This window comes from Ornithorhynchus anatinus, chromosome 14, assembly GCF_004115215.2.
Source record: "Ornithorhynchus anatinus isolate Pmale09 chromosome 14, mOrnAna1.pri.v4, whole genome shotgun sequence".
Lineage (NCBI taxonomy): Eukaryota > Metazoa > Chordata > Mammalia > Monotremata > Ornithorhynchidae > Ornithorhynchus > Ornithorhynchus anatinus.
This window is the reverse complement of record NC_041741.1, coordinates 31416416-31432302: the sequence shown is the minus strand read 5'-3', so window position 1 is coordinate 31432302 and position 15887 is coordinate 31416416.

Sequence of the window (15887 nt, the reverse complement as noted above, 5' to 3'; positions counted from 1 at the left end):
TCAAAAAAACCTTTCAATGGTCTAAGAATGAAAGCTGCCCAGATTCATAAATGATTTCCACATCGGCATTTTATAGTTATTAACACAAGAACTACAGTTTTCTTTCCTAGTTTTATGATCCCAAATGGGAGGCAGTAAATAGACAATTTACAGGTGGGATGTTGAGGAAGAGAGGGGATTGTGTGCCTAACTCCACAATCTGTTATTCTCCTTACTTTGGGAGACCCTGGCCATCTTCTTCTGCCTTTGGCCACTAGATTGTTCGGTCACAATCTATAATGGAAAAGATCTACTTGGCTGCTTCCTATAGTAATGATAATGGTGTTTGCTAAGCACTTACTATGTGCTAGGCACTGTTCTAAGCACTGGGTTGGGTACAAGCAAATCAGGTTGGACACAGTCCCTGCCCCACATGAGGCTGGTGCTCTTAATCCCCATTTAACAGATGAGGTAACTGAGGCACAGAGAAGTGATTTTCCCAAGGTCACACAGCAGAGAAGTATTTGTTGAGCTTGTGTACTTTCTAGGTCACTGTCAGAAAGTCAAAGACAAGACACAGTGCTCTGCTGTTGTATTCTGAGTCTTTGATGATGTTTCAGACTAGCATTCCATGCCACGGGACTGCAGTTGCGTTTCATATGGCATTCATATGGTCTATCAGGGCTATACGGGGAAGGAATTGAGAAAAACTCATAACTAATAGCAGATCCCATTGCTACCTACCCTAGATAGAAAAAGAACACAAGATACTATAAATCCAATTCTGTAGAAATATAGAAAAGCTCTAAGTTTCAATTCTCCTTGCACCACATGGAGAGGATCTTCAACAAAACAGAAAAAAAGTAAGGATAAGAGACAGAATAAGAGACAAAGAGACAGGGAGACAGAGAGAAGTAGAATTACCTCTCCTCGGTTTTAAAAAAGTTCTGCCTGATTTCATTGTCACCCATTTCAAGAGGACTTTGGGTAATATAGGCCTTTGCTTCTGGGCAATATAATTCCTTGTCAGCTTTCCTACTTTCCATTGACCCGAGTTCCACTTTTAATACAAATTTGAACATTGTCTCAAACGGGATCGCCAACATCTATCATGCCCTCACTATAATAGAATAAAACAGAGCAGTTGAGAGAAACCGCTATGGGGAGAAATTGTGATCTTCAGTAGTTTTGAGTGAGCTGAGAGGCAAACAATCATCGATCTTTATTGAGCGCTTGTCCTGTGTGCACAGCACCATAACTAATCGCTTGGTAGAGTACAATACAACCAAGTGGGTAGACTCGTTCCCTGCTCACATCGAGCTCATAGTCTAGGGAACACATCCCTAAGCGTGTGACAGGACCCTTCTCTTCCCGTTCCCACTGTAGCCCCCCCAAAATCATTGATCATAACCAAAATCATTGAGGCTATGTCTCCCTAACTACCTAATCTGTGGAAACCTCTCGTAGCTCCTGCTGCTTAACATGACAGTACTGAGAAGTCAATCAAATTGTTTCTTAACACGTGGGGCCTTAGATTTTTTTTTATGAAAGTGTGATTTTACTAAGGCTTTGAAGTGGGGAGAATAACGATCTGTTGGATATAAGGTGGGGAGGGAGTTCCAGGCCAGAGACAGGATGTCGGCAAGGGGCCGGAGGAGAGATAGATGAGATCAAGGTACAGTGAGTAAGTTGGCGTTAGAAGAGTGAAGTGAGCATCCCGGAACCCCGTAGGAAATCGGTGAGGTAAAGCCAAAGGTAAGGAGTTTCTCTTTGATGTGGCTGTGGATGGACAACCACGGGAGGTTCTTGAAGAGTGGGGAAACATCAGCTAAACTCTCTCTAGAAAACTGATCTGAGCAGTAGAGTGAAGTATGTACTGGAATGGGGAGAGACAGGAGTCAGGGAGGTCAACAAGGAGGCTGACGCAATAGTCGAGGTGGGATTGAATAAGAATGGTAATTATGATGATGATAATAATAATTGTGGTATTTGTTAAGTGCTTACTATGTACCAGGCACTGTACTAAGTGCTGAGGTAGGTACAAGGTAATGGGTTGGATACAGTCCCTGTCCCACATGGGGCTCACAGTCTTCATTCATCCAATCGTATTTATTGAGCGCTTACCGTGTGCAGAGCACTGCACTAAGCACTCGGAATGTACAATTTGGCAACAGATAGACAATCCCTGACCAACGATGGGCTCACAGTTCATCCCCTTTTTACAGATGATGTAACTGAGGCGCAGAGAAAGTCAGCGGCTTCCCCAAAGGTCACACAGCGGACAAGTGGCGAAGCCAGGATTAGAACCCAGGTCCTTCTGAACTAAGCCGTGATGCTTCTCAGTAAGTGCTTAGATAGCGTGATAGCAATTTGGATGGAGAGGAAAGGAAGGATTTTATGAATGTGGAACCAATGGGATTTGGACTGAATATGTGGGTTAAATGAGTGAGATGAGTCAAGGATAATGTCAAGGTTATGGGCTTGTGAGACAGGCAGGATGGTGGCGTTGTCTACAGCGACAGGAAAGTCAGAGGGAGGACAGGGTTTGGTTGAGAAGATGAGGACCTCTGTTTTGGATATGTTTAATTTGAGGTGTCTGCAGGGCAACCAAGTAGAGATGTCTTAAGGCAGAAGGAGCTATAAGAGAAGGAGAGTTGGCAGGACTGGAGAGGTAGATTTGGAAATCGATCACACAGAGATGGTAGGAAGCCATGGAAGTGAAAGGGTTCTCTAAGGGACAAAAATAAGGGATAAAATGAAATGACTCCTCCTTGTAGTTGTATTCGACATATTTATTGAGCACCCACTTAGTGCTTATTCTACGGTCAAAGATTTTCATCCAGGATCTGCCCCAGAATTCTGCGTTAGCATCATCACCCTTGGGCGAGGAGGGGTGGGGTAGCCATAACGTTGCTCTCATTCTGCTATTTCCCAACTCTTCCCTTAGCTCCAGCCATCACCAGGTGCTACAAATACTTAAAACATATGAGTTGTTCCCATGGTTTCAACCAGAAATATAAGACTGTAGCAAGGCTGTCTAGTATTGGGCCCTTTCAGATCCAGGAAGTAACTCTTTAAAAAAGAACCAAACATATCTCCTTCATTTTCAAATTTACGGACTGAAGTTGAACTCCACCAGAAGGTGAAGGTTTATGTCAGGGGAATGGGAGGGGTGCCCTCATTTTTTTCCAAACTATTTTCCCCATGGAATCCTTTAATTTGGAAACTTGGCATATAAAATTATACAAAGAGCGGTTTGGAAAAATGGAAATGAGGGTGTTCTGGAGAAAATCAGGGGAAAAAAAACCATATGTTTTGTTTTTCAACTCTCAGTTATTTGAACAATTATTAGGTGTCCCTTCTTAACCAAATTCAATTAGCTAGGGGTAGAATATGACAGTTTAGGTCAGTTAAAACTGTATGTGAAAGGTAGAAAGAAAGGAGAAGGTTGAGAGATAGGAATAGAAGTAGGAATTGTAGTATTAGTTGGGTTAGGGATTATTTCGACTTTACCACTCAGAATCCCATTTGAATCCCAAAGCATTTCACAATTGCCATGCCCACACACACAAACATGTTTAGCTCATTAAAAATACATGTCCAATGTAAAAAAAAAAAAAGGAACAAAAAATCTCCTATATGAAAATATAGCTAGCAATAAGTGTATTTTATTTAGTTACGGATATAATAATAATTGTGGTATGTGTTTAGCACTTACTATGTGCCAAGCTCGGTGCTAGGCTATGGGATAGATAGAGTATATTCAGCTAGGGCACAGTCCCTGTTCCTCAATACTCTCACAATCTAAGTAGTACACATTACATGGAGGGTAAACAACATGAAAAAAACCTGTGGCAGAAAATGCAACATTTAAACTGTGGTTCCTATTCCTTCTTTCAGGCCAAATGCATTTTGTGCCATCGCCAAAATGTGACTAATCATTTTGCTTCAAAAGAGAGCAGTAGTACAAACCATCAGTTACATTTTCAAACGTCTCAAGTCCGGAATTGAATTTCAATTTTAAAATGCTGTCACGCCATTTGCCAACCATATAATTATGTAAGCACTTACATCGATCATCTCTTAGCTTTAAAGCCCTTTATCTCTCAACACAGTGCTGAATATACAATCACTGATTTGTGAAGTTCTTTTCCTGTATAAATTCCACTTAACTTTACGTTCGTTGCCTTTAAAAGAGCTGATGTGGAGAAACTTATTTTCTTTATGAAATTAAAAATTCCTGGGGCCAATGATTTAATATTAACCTCGCAGTAGGAATGAGCTCCTCGTAGGCAGGTAACATGTCTACCACCTCTGTCGTACTCTCCCAAGTGCTTAGAACAGTGCTCTGGACACAGTATGCACTCAGTATATATAATTGATTGACTCTAAACCATAAAAAAATTTGATCAGACCTTATGCTCCTCAGATCCTTGGACTTCAAAAAAGTGATAAATATATTGACAGGGAATAAATTCCCTGTATCAACCAGCCAGGATTTACCCTTCAAACTGACAGTTTATCCTTATCTTTGTTTTCCCTTATTTTTTTTTTCACTTATATGTTTCAGTTGTATTGAGGGGGAAAATTACAGATAAAAACCTCCACTCTATCCATGAGTATAAGCTTCTTACCTTACCTCTGTATAGACAAAAAGTGGTGGAAACATATCTTGAGTCAAACAATAAGTAGCCTATCCAAACACTGGTCTTAAAAGGATTCTAATTCCCACTCAACAATTTGCCTGCCAGGTGATTTTGGACAAGTCACTTAACTGCTCTGTTTCCTCATCTGTAATATGGAGATTCAGTGCCTGTTCTCCCTCCTACTTAGACTAGACTTTGATAAGAATAATATTTGTGAATTGCTTACTGGGTGTCATGCACTGTTCTAAATATTGGGGAAGATACAAGTTAATCAGGTCTGAGTAACAGGGAGAATAAGTTTTGAATCCCCATTTTATAGATAAGGGAACTGAGGCCCCATATGCGAAAAGGACTATGTCCAACCTGATTATTCGGTATTTACCCCAGTGGTTAACACAGTGCTTGGCACATACTAAGCACTTAATAAATACCACAATTATTTAATCAGTCAATCAATGGTATTTACTGGGCATTCACTACAGAGCACTGTACTAAGTGCTTGGGAGAGTACATAGAATTGGTAGACATGTTCCCCACCCATTATTGTTGTTATTATTAATAAAAATAATATCATTTGCATTATTATTATCCCAGTCAATTAGTAAAATAACTCAATTCAGTATTTTTTTCTACTGGCCCAACATAAATCGTTCCTGTCTCCAGGCAAACCAGCTTGCATCTGCTTTTAAAGCTGCTTAAGGGAAAATACTGTATGAACTGGACAACATAAAATAGAACAAATTTGCCTATTAACTCCACCTCCCAGTATAGTCATTCAACAACCATTTATATACCCATTGATCGACCACCTATTCATTTAACCTATTTATCTATGATCCCATTCTTTTGCTGTGATCTTTCATCTCTTTATTTTTCCTCCTGTTTCCACGAATTTGTAAACAATTCAAGTCTGCTTATCTCTTCTACTGGATTGTAAACTACTCTAGACATGGGTTCATATCTTCTATTTTTTCTCTGCTCTTATCAGCACTCTGAACTTACTGGGCACTCTGAGCATAGAGGCTTACTAGGGAGTACTTATTGATCAATTAATTGGACTCTATTAATTGTATTAAAATGTATATTATCTATAATAATGATGATTATAAACACATCTTTGAGTCATGCTTGTCTGCTTTGTTGGTCACTACGCTGACCTGACTGAAAAAAATATTTCTAACCTTCTCCCAGCTTTCTGACCCTCAGGTTGGCTTCAAGGTAATGTGGGGCTTGGCAGAAAAGAAAGTGGAGGAACAGGGATTAGAACTCAGGTCCTTTGACTCCCAGGCCCTTGTTCCTTCCACTAGGCACGATGCTTCATTCATTGAGTAGCAACTCCTGACCACTAGTTTTAAGACATTCCATCAGCTACCAGTCTCTCTTATCCACTCTCTTCTCCCACTGCCACTCAGCTCACGTTATTTATTCCACCCAACTTTACCTCTTCACTGTTACTCGTTCTTGACTGTCCTGACTTCAGTATTGTGATATTTAAGCAGATACTATGTGCCAAGTACTTTACTAAGCTCCGGACCAAATGCGGATCGATAGGTCCCACATGGTGCTCCCGGTTTAAGTAAGAGGGAGAATAGGTATTGAATCCCTATTTTGCAGGAGAGGGAACGTGATTTGCCCAAGGTCACAGAGCAGTAAGTGCTGACTCCCAGGCCCATGCTCTTACCACTAGACCATTATGGTCCTCCACATCTTTGCTTATATCCTTTCTCCTGCCTCGAAATCCCTTCCCCTTCGAACATACCTGACTTCAGTTCTCTCACCTTGGAGGAGCGGCGTGACCTAGTGACCTGAGAGTCAGAGGATGTGGGTTCTAATCCCACCTCTGCCACGAGTCTGCTTTGTGACCTTACTCAAGTCACTTTACTACTCTGTGCCTCAGTTACCTCATCTGTAAAATGGGAACTAAGATTAAGAGCCCCGCGTGGGACCTGATTACCTGAATACCCCACTGTTTAATACAGTGCTTGGCACATAGTAAGCACTTAATAAATATCGCTATTATTTTTCAAAATCCTTCTGAAAGACACTGCTTCCCTAATCGTAGCCTGCAAATTACCACGTTGACACATTTTACCCTCTTAAATATTTGGGCATCCTCGAACCTCTCACAGAAATTTGGATTGGACACAGTCCCTGTCCCACGTGGGCTCACAGTCACGGTCTCCATTTTAAATATGCGGCAGCTGAGGTATAGAGAAGTGAAGTGACTTGACTAAGGTCACATGGTAGACATGTGGTGGAGTGGGATTAGAACCCATGACCTTCGGATTCCGAGGCCCATATTCTATCTACTGTGCCATGAGGAGGATTCAATACCTGTTCTCCCTCCTATTTAGTCTGTGAGCCCTGTGTGGGACAGGGACTGGGCCCAATCTGCATATTCTCTGTTACTCCAGCATTTAGCACAGTGTCTGGCACATAGTAAGCACTTAACAGATTCCACAATGTGTTTTCCAAATAAATGCCTAAATTCTTCTTCCTAAGAAGAAGATGCTCTGCACATGGTAGGCATTCAAATGATCTTATTTATCATTTGAGGAAACTTTCTACTTTCTGAGAAGTAGCCTTGGAGTCAGAGGATCTGAATTCTAACTCTGCATCTGCCAGTTGCTTGATGTGTGACTTGGGGGAAGCCACTTAATTTCTCTGACCTTGGGTTTCCTGTAAAATGGGATTAAATACCCATTCTCTCTCTTACTTAAACTGTGAGCCCCATATTGGACAAGGTCTGTGTCCATCTTGATTAAATTATATCTACCCCAGGACTTAGAACAGTGTTTGACACATAGTAGGTGCTAATTTAATTAAGTGTTAAATTAAGTGTTAACTATTGTTAACACCACAATAATTAGGTTTAAGATCATTTTCTGAAATACAGTGGTATGTGGAGAGGAAATTTGTTTTTTTGTCCCCTGTTGTCCTATTGTGCCCTTCTTGAACAAGATATTTTCTTAATGAAATGAATATTAGAATGGAATGCATTTCCATACTTGGTATTTTTAACTGTAAAACTGTGATTGAGTTAAAGCGCTTCTTTGGGTCTTCAAATGTTTGGATGTTCACTTTTGCACTAAGGAGAGTGTGAAATTCCCTTTTACCTCACGCCAGTTTTATGAGTAATATGATATTACTCTCCCGGGTCAAAGAACAAAATGAATTCCACTTTTGTATAGACCAAATTGAGGACATAAACTCCAATAACAAATATTGGGATTATGTTTCCATTCCACAATTTGAAAAATGATTCCCTTTTAGTTATCTGAAGATTTTTCTGATCTTGATATTCAACTAGGATTTAAAGGCTTTAATGTTTTCACCGTTCAAATAAACATACAGAAATGTATTCCATTTTTCAAAGTGGAACGTGTCAGCCATGTACAATGTCCTGTTCCTCTCAAGTGTCCCCGACGTTCCCAAACTGTTATTTTCCCCAGAGTCTCAAGACTTTTTCAGCTGATGTTTTCCATCAGTCTTCCATTAGTTATTCAGATTGATGATGTTGGATGCAGAGATTCCCACCACACATTTCATTATTATTGATGCCCTTCTCTTCTCGCAGCCTGTGTTTATACCTTAGTCATTAAGTTTGTTTGCCCAATTCTTTGCATTCCTAGGACTTGCACCTCACTGGAATATCACTTCTTGTTGCCAGGGTACTTTGTAAAACACTTGACTTTATTTTTGCACCAAACTATTTTTGGACCAAACTGTGAAATGAGCAGACCTGTTCCTTGATTGTTTATTTTGCCAAGACATTTATTTAGAAGACATTAGTTCTCAGAGGGTTTCCACAGATTCCCCATTTGTCCATTCAAACTCCCGTGGGTAGACCTAATATGGAGAAGACCAGAATGCTCCCAGATGACTGAGAATTAACCCCTCCTCTGCCATGAAAACAGCAGGCGATTTCAGATCACTAAAGCTTAACTTTATTTTTGGAGTTGATCATTCATTCATTCACTCAGTGGTATTTATTAAGTACTCACTGTGTGCCAAGAACTGTACTGTACAATACAGTAGAGTTGGTAGCCATGTCCCCTGCCCACAAAGAGATTACAGTCTATAAAAATAAATTATGGATGGGGGAATGGGAAAGTATAGCGGCAAGTGCTGTGGGGCTGGGGTGAACATCAAGTTTTTAAAGGGCACAGATTGATAAAGAAGGGAGAGTGAATGGGAATAATGACAGCCTAATCAGGGAAGGCTTCTTGGAGGAAGTGTGACTGCAGTAGGGCTTTAAAGGCAGGGAAGCAAGGAGGCTGATGCAATAGTCAAGGTGGGTTAGAATAAGTGCTTGGATCAATGTGGTAGTGATTTGGATGGAGCGGGAAGGGCCGAAATGAGCTCTGTTGCGAAGGTAGAACCAAGAGGATTTGGTGACAGACTAAATGTGTGAGAGGGATGAAGAGATGAGTGAAAGATAATGCCAAGGATTTGGGCCTGTGACACAGGGAGGATGGTGGTGCTGTCTACAAGGATGAGAAAGTGGAGGAGAATCTGGGGTTTAGGTGGGAAGATGAAGACTTCTATCTGGACATGTTAAATTTTAGAGTAGGTAGTGCTAGAGGATGAGAAAATAATCCCTATTGTCTCATCTCTTTTTCAGCTTCAGCCTTTTTTTCTGAATCAGAGCAGCTCCCTATTTCTGTTCCCTCCAGACTGCCTAATTTTTGCATTATCCCTTCTCCTACCCTAAAATATCCCTGTGTGGAATCCAGAATCATAGAGCTCCTGAATCAGAGCTCACCTCTGCAGGGGTAGTCCTATTAAGCAACAGTAATAATAATAATTTGGATATTTGCTAAGCACCGTACACCAAGCATACAGAACAACAGAATTAAGGAACGTTTCTGCTAATCCTGTTGTATTGTACTCTACTAAATGCTTAGTACAATGCTCTGCACATAATGATGACAATAATAATTATGGTACTTAAGTGCATACTATGTGCCAACCACTAGGAATACTAATAATAATAATAGTATTGTTAAGGGCTTACTATGTGCCAAGCGCTGATCTGCGCACTGGTTGGTTATAAGGTAATCAGGTTGTCCCATGTGGGGCTCACAATCTTAATCCTCATTTTACAGACGAGGTAACTAAGGCACAGAGAAGTAAAGTGACTTGCCCAAAGTCACGCAGCTGATAAGTGGTGGAACCGGGATTAGAACTCACATCCTCTGACTCCCAAGCCCATGCTCTTTCCACTAAGCCATGCTGTTTCTCACTCTTATAAGCTCTGGGGTAGATACAAGTTAATCAGTTTGGACACAGTCCCGTATCCTCGTGGGGCTCACACTTTCAATCCCCATTTCACAGATGAGGTAATGACGCCCCAAGAAGTGACTTGCCCAAGGTCACACAGCAGGCATGTGGTGGGTCTGGGATTAGAACTTGGGTCCTTCTGACTCCCAAGTCCATGCACTCAATGAATACACTGATTGACTGAACACTGACTAAGCATCGGGCTATATGAAAAATAATCAGGTCAGTCAGAGCCTCATGTGGGACAGGGATTGTGTCCAACCTGATTAGCTTGTATGTAACCCAGCGTTTAGAACAGCACTCGACACGGAATAGGCGCTTAACAAATTCCATCATTATTATTATGTTAATCCCTGTCTCCCCCGGGGCTCACAGTCTAAGGAGGGAGAATAGGTACTTCATCCCCATTTTACAGAAAACTAAAGTACAGAAAAGTTAAATGACTTGCCATGGGTCAAGTGGCAGGGAAGTGGCGGAGCAGAGATTAGAACTCAAGTCCTCCTGATTCCCAGGTCTGTGCTCTTTCCTCTAAGACGCATCACGACTAACCTACGTGTTCGACCAGGTGCCTGTCTTCTGTCTCTGTGGTCAGAATCTAAAGATACCATGCTTTAGGCTCATCTCTGAAAAAGGATTTGGGAAAATATGCTCTTGGTGGAACCCTCCCATTTGTTAATCCAGTGAAACTTTGCCCTTTCCCTGGATGCTTCCCAAAAAAGGACTTTTAAAGACAGTATTTATTCTGGCTCAAAGACAGAAAAGCAGGTCATTTTTGTTTCTCCTCCATTTCACAATGCATGAGGGATTTTAGCTCTACCACAGGCAGCCTTCCTTGATCTTGTGGATCTTGGGCAAAAAATATATTTATCAGCTCTGGTGGCGAATAATGAAAGCCAGAAGATTAACAAAATTCAATTTTGAGTCATTCGCTTGTCCTTTATCACTTACAGTTTGGGTCAAAACTTGGTCACAGTGCTTATGGTGGTTTCAGGTCATGATCTATGGTTATTTGTTCATACTACAAGATCACCATGTAATTGTCCAATTTATAAAATTCCAGAACAGCCTCTCTACCACAGAATTGCTACCGTGTTGTATATCCGTCTGGGAAAATCCCTGTTTTTGAATTTCAGAAAAGTGGGAGGAATCTTCACTCAATCCTCCCAATCACCACTTATTAAAGGAAGGATGATTCTATTAGTTGACAATCTGCTATCATATATGTTCTTTTTCATACTCCCTTTCTATTCTCCACTGACACCCACTCCTGTGGGAAATTCATTCACTCCCAGGGTCATAGCCACCATTTCTACACAGAAGGTACTCAAAAAAGACCTCTCCAGCCCTGATTTTCCTTCTCCTTTTCCTTCTCTGCAACCTCACATTTCCTCCTGCCTTCAGGACATCTCTCCTTGGGTGTCCCACTAATAATAATAATAATGATGATGGCATTTGTTAAGCGCTTGCTGTGTGCAAAGCACTGTTCTAAGTGCTGGGGGAGGATACAAGGTGATCAGGTTGTCCCACCTGGGGCTCACAGTCTTAAATCCCATTTTACAGATGGGGTAACTGAGGCACAGAGAAGTTAAGTGACTTGCCCAAAGTCATACAGCTGACAAGTGGCTGAGCCGGGATTTGAACCCATGACCTCTGACTCCGAAGCCTGTGCTCTTTCCACTGAGCCACGCTGCTTCTCTACACCTCATACCTAAAATATCCAAAACAACTCCTCATCCAAATTCCTTTTCCCACCCAAACACTATCCTCCCTGTGACTTTCCTATCACTCTAGGTGACACCTCTATCCTCCCTGTCTCATAAGCCCATAACCTCGAAATTATCCTTGACTCACTTCTCTCATTCAACTAACACATTCAGTCTGTCATGAATTTCTGTCCGTTCTGCCTTCACGATATCTCTAGAATCTGTCCTTTCGTCTCCGTCCGAATGGCTACCACGGTGATCCGAGCACTTATATCCCACCGTGACTACCGCGCCAGCCTCATCATTGTTCCCCTGCCTCCTGAATCTCCCCTCTCCAATCTACACTTCACTCTATTGCCAGGTCATTTTTCTAAAAAAAACATTCAGTCCACATCTCCCCAGTCCTCAGTAACCTCTGCGTCAAACAGAAACTCTTAACCAGAGGTTTTAAGGCACACAAACAGATCTCTCTTGTATCTAACCCAGCGTTTAGAACAGCACTTGACACGGAGTAAGCGCTTAACAAATTCCATCATTATTATTATATTAATCCCTGTCTCCCCCTGGGGCTCACAGTCTAAGGAGGGAGAATAGGTATTTAATCCCCATTTTACAGGAAACTGAAGTACAGAAAAGTTAAATGACTCGCCGTGGGTCCCGTGGCAGGGAGGTGGCGGAGCAGAGATTAGAACTCAAGTCCTCCTGATTCCCAGGTCTGTGCTCTTTCCTCTAAGACGCATCACGACTAGCCTACGTGTTCGACCAGGTGCCTTTCTTCTGTCTCTGTGGTCATCCTAAAGATACCATGCTTTAGGCTCATCTCTGAAAAAGGATTTGGGGAAATATGCTCTTGGTGGAACCCTCTGCTGCTATAACCCAACCTGCAACACTTTACTCTTTCACTGCCAACCTATTCCCTATATCTTATTCTCATCTATCTTGCCATCAACCCCTTGCCCTTGTTATTCCTTGGACCTAGAACTCCCTCCCTCTTTTTTCTTTTCAAAGTATTTGTTAAGCGCTTACTATGTGTCATGTACTGTTCTAAGCGCTGGGGGAGATACAAGGTTATCAGGTTGTCCCACGGGGGGGCTCACGGTATTAATCCCTATTTTCCAGATGAGGTAACTGAGGCACAGAGAAGTGAGGTGACCTGCCCAAAGTCACACAGCTGACAAGTGGTGGAGCCAGGATTAGAACCCATGACCCCTGTCTCCCAAGCCCGTGCTCTTTCCACTAAGCCATGCTGTTTCTCATCGTGTCTTCATCATCTCTTCCTGCCCGACGGTCCAACGTTTTCTCCACCTTCAAAATCTTCCCCAAATCACATCTCCTCCAAGAGGCCTTCCCAGATTAAGCCCTTAATATCACCTATCTGCACTCCCTCTGGGTCAACAGGGCACTTGACTGTGTACCGCTGAAGCACCTTACTATGAATATTTAATTATTATTATTAATAATGATCATTATTCAATATTATTCCATTTAATATTCAGCCCAGTATTTTTGTAAATAGTCTTGTACAAGGGAATTCCTTATCGGTAATCTATTTTAATGTCTGTCTCCCCCCTGTAAACTATAAACTCCTTATGGGCAGGGGTCGCATCTACCAACCCTGTTGCAATGTTCATTCATTTATTCATTCAATAGTATTTATTGAGCGCTTACTATGTGCAGAACACTGTACTAAGCGCTTGGAATGGACAAATCGGCAACAGATTTGTCCCTGCCCTTTGACGGGCTTACGGTCTAATCGGGGGAGACAAATATTCTGCAATGTAGAGAAGCGGCATGGCCTAGTGGATAGAGTACAGGCCTGGGAGTCAGAAGGACCTGGATTCTAATCACAGGTCTGCCACTTGTCTGCTGTGTGACCTTGGGAAATTCACTTAACTTCTCTTTGCCTCAGTCGCCTCATCTTTAAAATGGGAATTGAGACTGTGAGCCTAATGTGGGTCCGGTACTGTGTCCCACCCAATTATCTTGTATCTACCCCAGTACCTACTACAGTACTGGCACATAGTAAGCAACACAACCATTATTATAATTATTAATAATAATAATGATAATATTTCCCAACACTTACAAAGTGTTCTGATTTCAGTAAGTACTCAGTAAATACCACCGAGTACCTGCACCCAACTTAGTTATTTCATTTTCTGGAAGGCGAAATTGCAGATATTTGGTTCTCTAAGGTTAGTAGTCTATTCAAGGAAGATTCCTTAATTAATCTGAGGAGTCAAATGGAATACTACATAAATATTAATGCAAAAAGGTGCCCCAATGGACTTAGTGAATGATCTAAAAATGTAATTAGTATTGGATGTATAATAATAATAATAATAATAATGTTGGCATTTGTTATGCGCTTACTATGTGCAGAGCACTGTTCTAAACGCTGGGGTAGATACAGGGTCATCAGATTGTCCCAGGTGAGGCTCATAGTTAATTCCCATTTTACAGATGAGGTAACTGAGGCACAGAGAAGTGAAGTTCATTCATTCAATAGTATTTATTGAGCGCTTACTATGTGCAGAGCATTGTACTAAGCGCTTGGAATGTACAATTTGGCAACAGATGGAGACAATCGTGACTTGCCCACAGTCACACAGCTGGCAAGTGGCAGAGCCGGAATTCGAACCCATGACCTCCGACTCCCAAGCCCGGGCTCTTCCGCTGAGCCACACTGCTTCTCTATATAATTCAGGCTTACTGGCAATATATTTAATAAGCCATAAATGCCAAAATGAGACCCAACAAGTTAAACTATTGATAAATATTCTTCACTTTAAAAAATTCTTCAACCCATTTTATTGCTTTGATTAATGTAATAATAATAATGATTATAAAGAACCCAAGCAGAAACTTCAGTATATGAAGTAGTATCTCTTCATCTAATTTGTCTCTAAATTCTAAAGATTTTTCCCATAGTATATTTATATTTATTTATAGTATATTTATACATAGCAATAGTATATTTATCTGTACATTCCTTTCCATTCCCATAGCCTGTACCTTAATACATACCCTCGTTACTTCACCCTTGGACTGCTGCGACAATCTTCTTCTTAGTCTCCTGGCCTATCGATTCCTCCCTCTTCAGTACATCACTCATCATCTTGCCATAAAGATAAATCTCTTCCCATGATTTTCTGAAAAAACTGATACCCCCAGTTTCTTGAAAGGTATTTGAGCCTATCTTCGGTCTTCTGTCCTTTCCCTCCCCTTTCATGACTTGCAAGACTGGTAAAGGGGAAGGGGAGAGGAGGAGAGCAACGGTGGTGAGAAAAGCTAGCGGGCTTATGTTCTTCCCTCTTGAACAATGTCTGAAGATAATACGGTTCAAATTTAGTTGTGATTTAGGGGGCAACATTTATTAGAATATCTCCTATGCCAGGATACTTCAGAGGAGATGCTTCTGGAACTATTTCCCCAAGCAGTTCTCCTCTCGGCATAATAATGTTGGTATTTGTTAAGCGCTTACTGTGTGCAGAGCACTGTTCTAAGCACTGGGGTAGATACAGGATCATCGGGTTGTCCCACATAGGGCTCACAGTCTTAATTCCCATTTTACAGATGAGGAACTGAGGCACAGAGAAGTGAAGTAACTTGCCCACGGTCGCACAGCCGACAAGTGGCAGAGCTGGGATTCGAACCCATGACCTCTGACTCCCAAGCCCGGGCTCTTTCCACTAAGCCACGCTGCTTCTCTATGTAGTAGTAGCACGGCAAGTAGGATGCTATACTACCGTAAGGGAAGCGGCATGGCCTGGTGGATAGAATATGGACCTGAGAGACCTGGACCTGGGTTCTAATCCCGGCACCACTACTGGTCTAATGTGTGACCTTGGGAAAGTCACTGTACTTCTCTAGGCCTCAGTGATCTAATCTGTCAAACAGGGATTTGGAGTGCGAGCCCCATGTGGGACAGGAACTGTGTCCAACCTGATCAGCTTGTCTAATAATAATAATGATGATATTTGTTAGGTGCTTACTACATGCCAAGCACTGTGCCAAGCCCTGAGGTAAGCACAAGTTAATCAGGTTGGACACAGTCCCTGTCCCACTTGGGGCTCACAGTCTTTATCCACATTGTATAGATGAGGTAACTGAGGCACCGAGAACTAAGTGACTTGCCCAAGTTCACATAAAAGATAAGTGGCAGAGCGGGGATTAGAACCCATGTCCTCCTACTTCCAAGCCCGTGTTCTTTCCACTAGGCCATTTTGTTTCTCTTGCTGCTACCCCAGCACTCAGAACAGTCCTCGACATATAG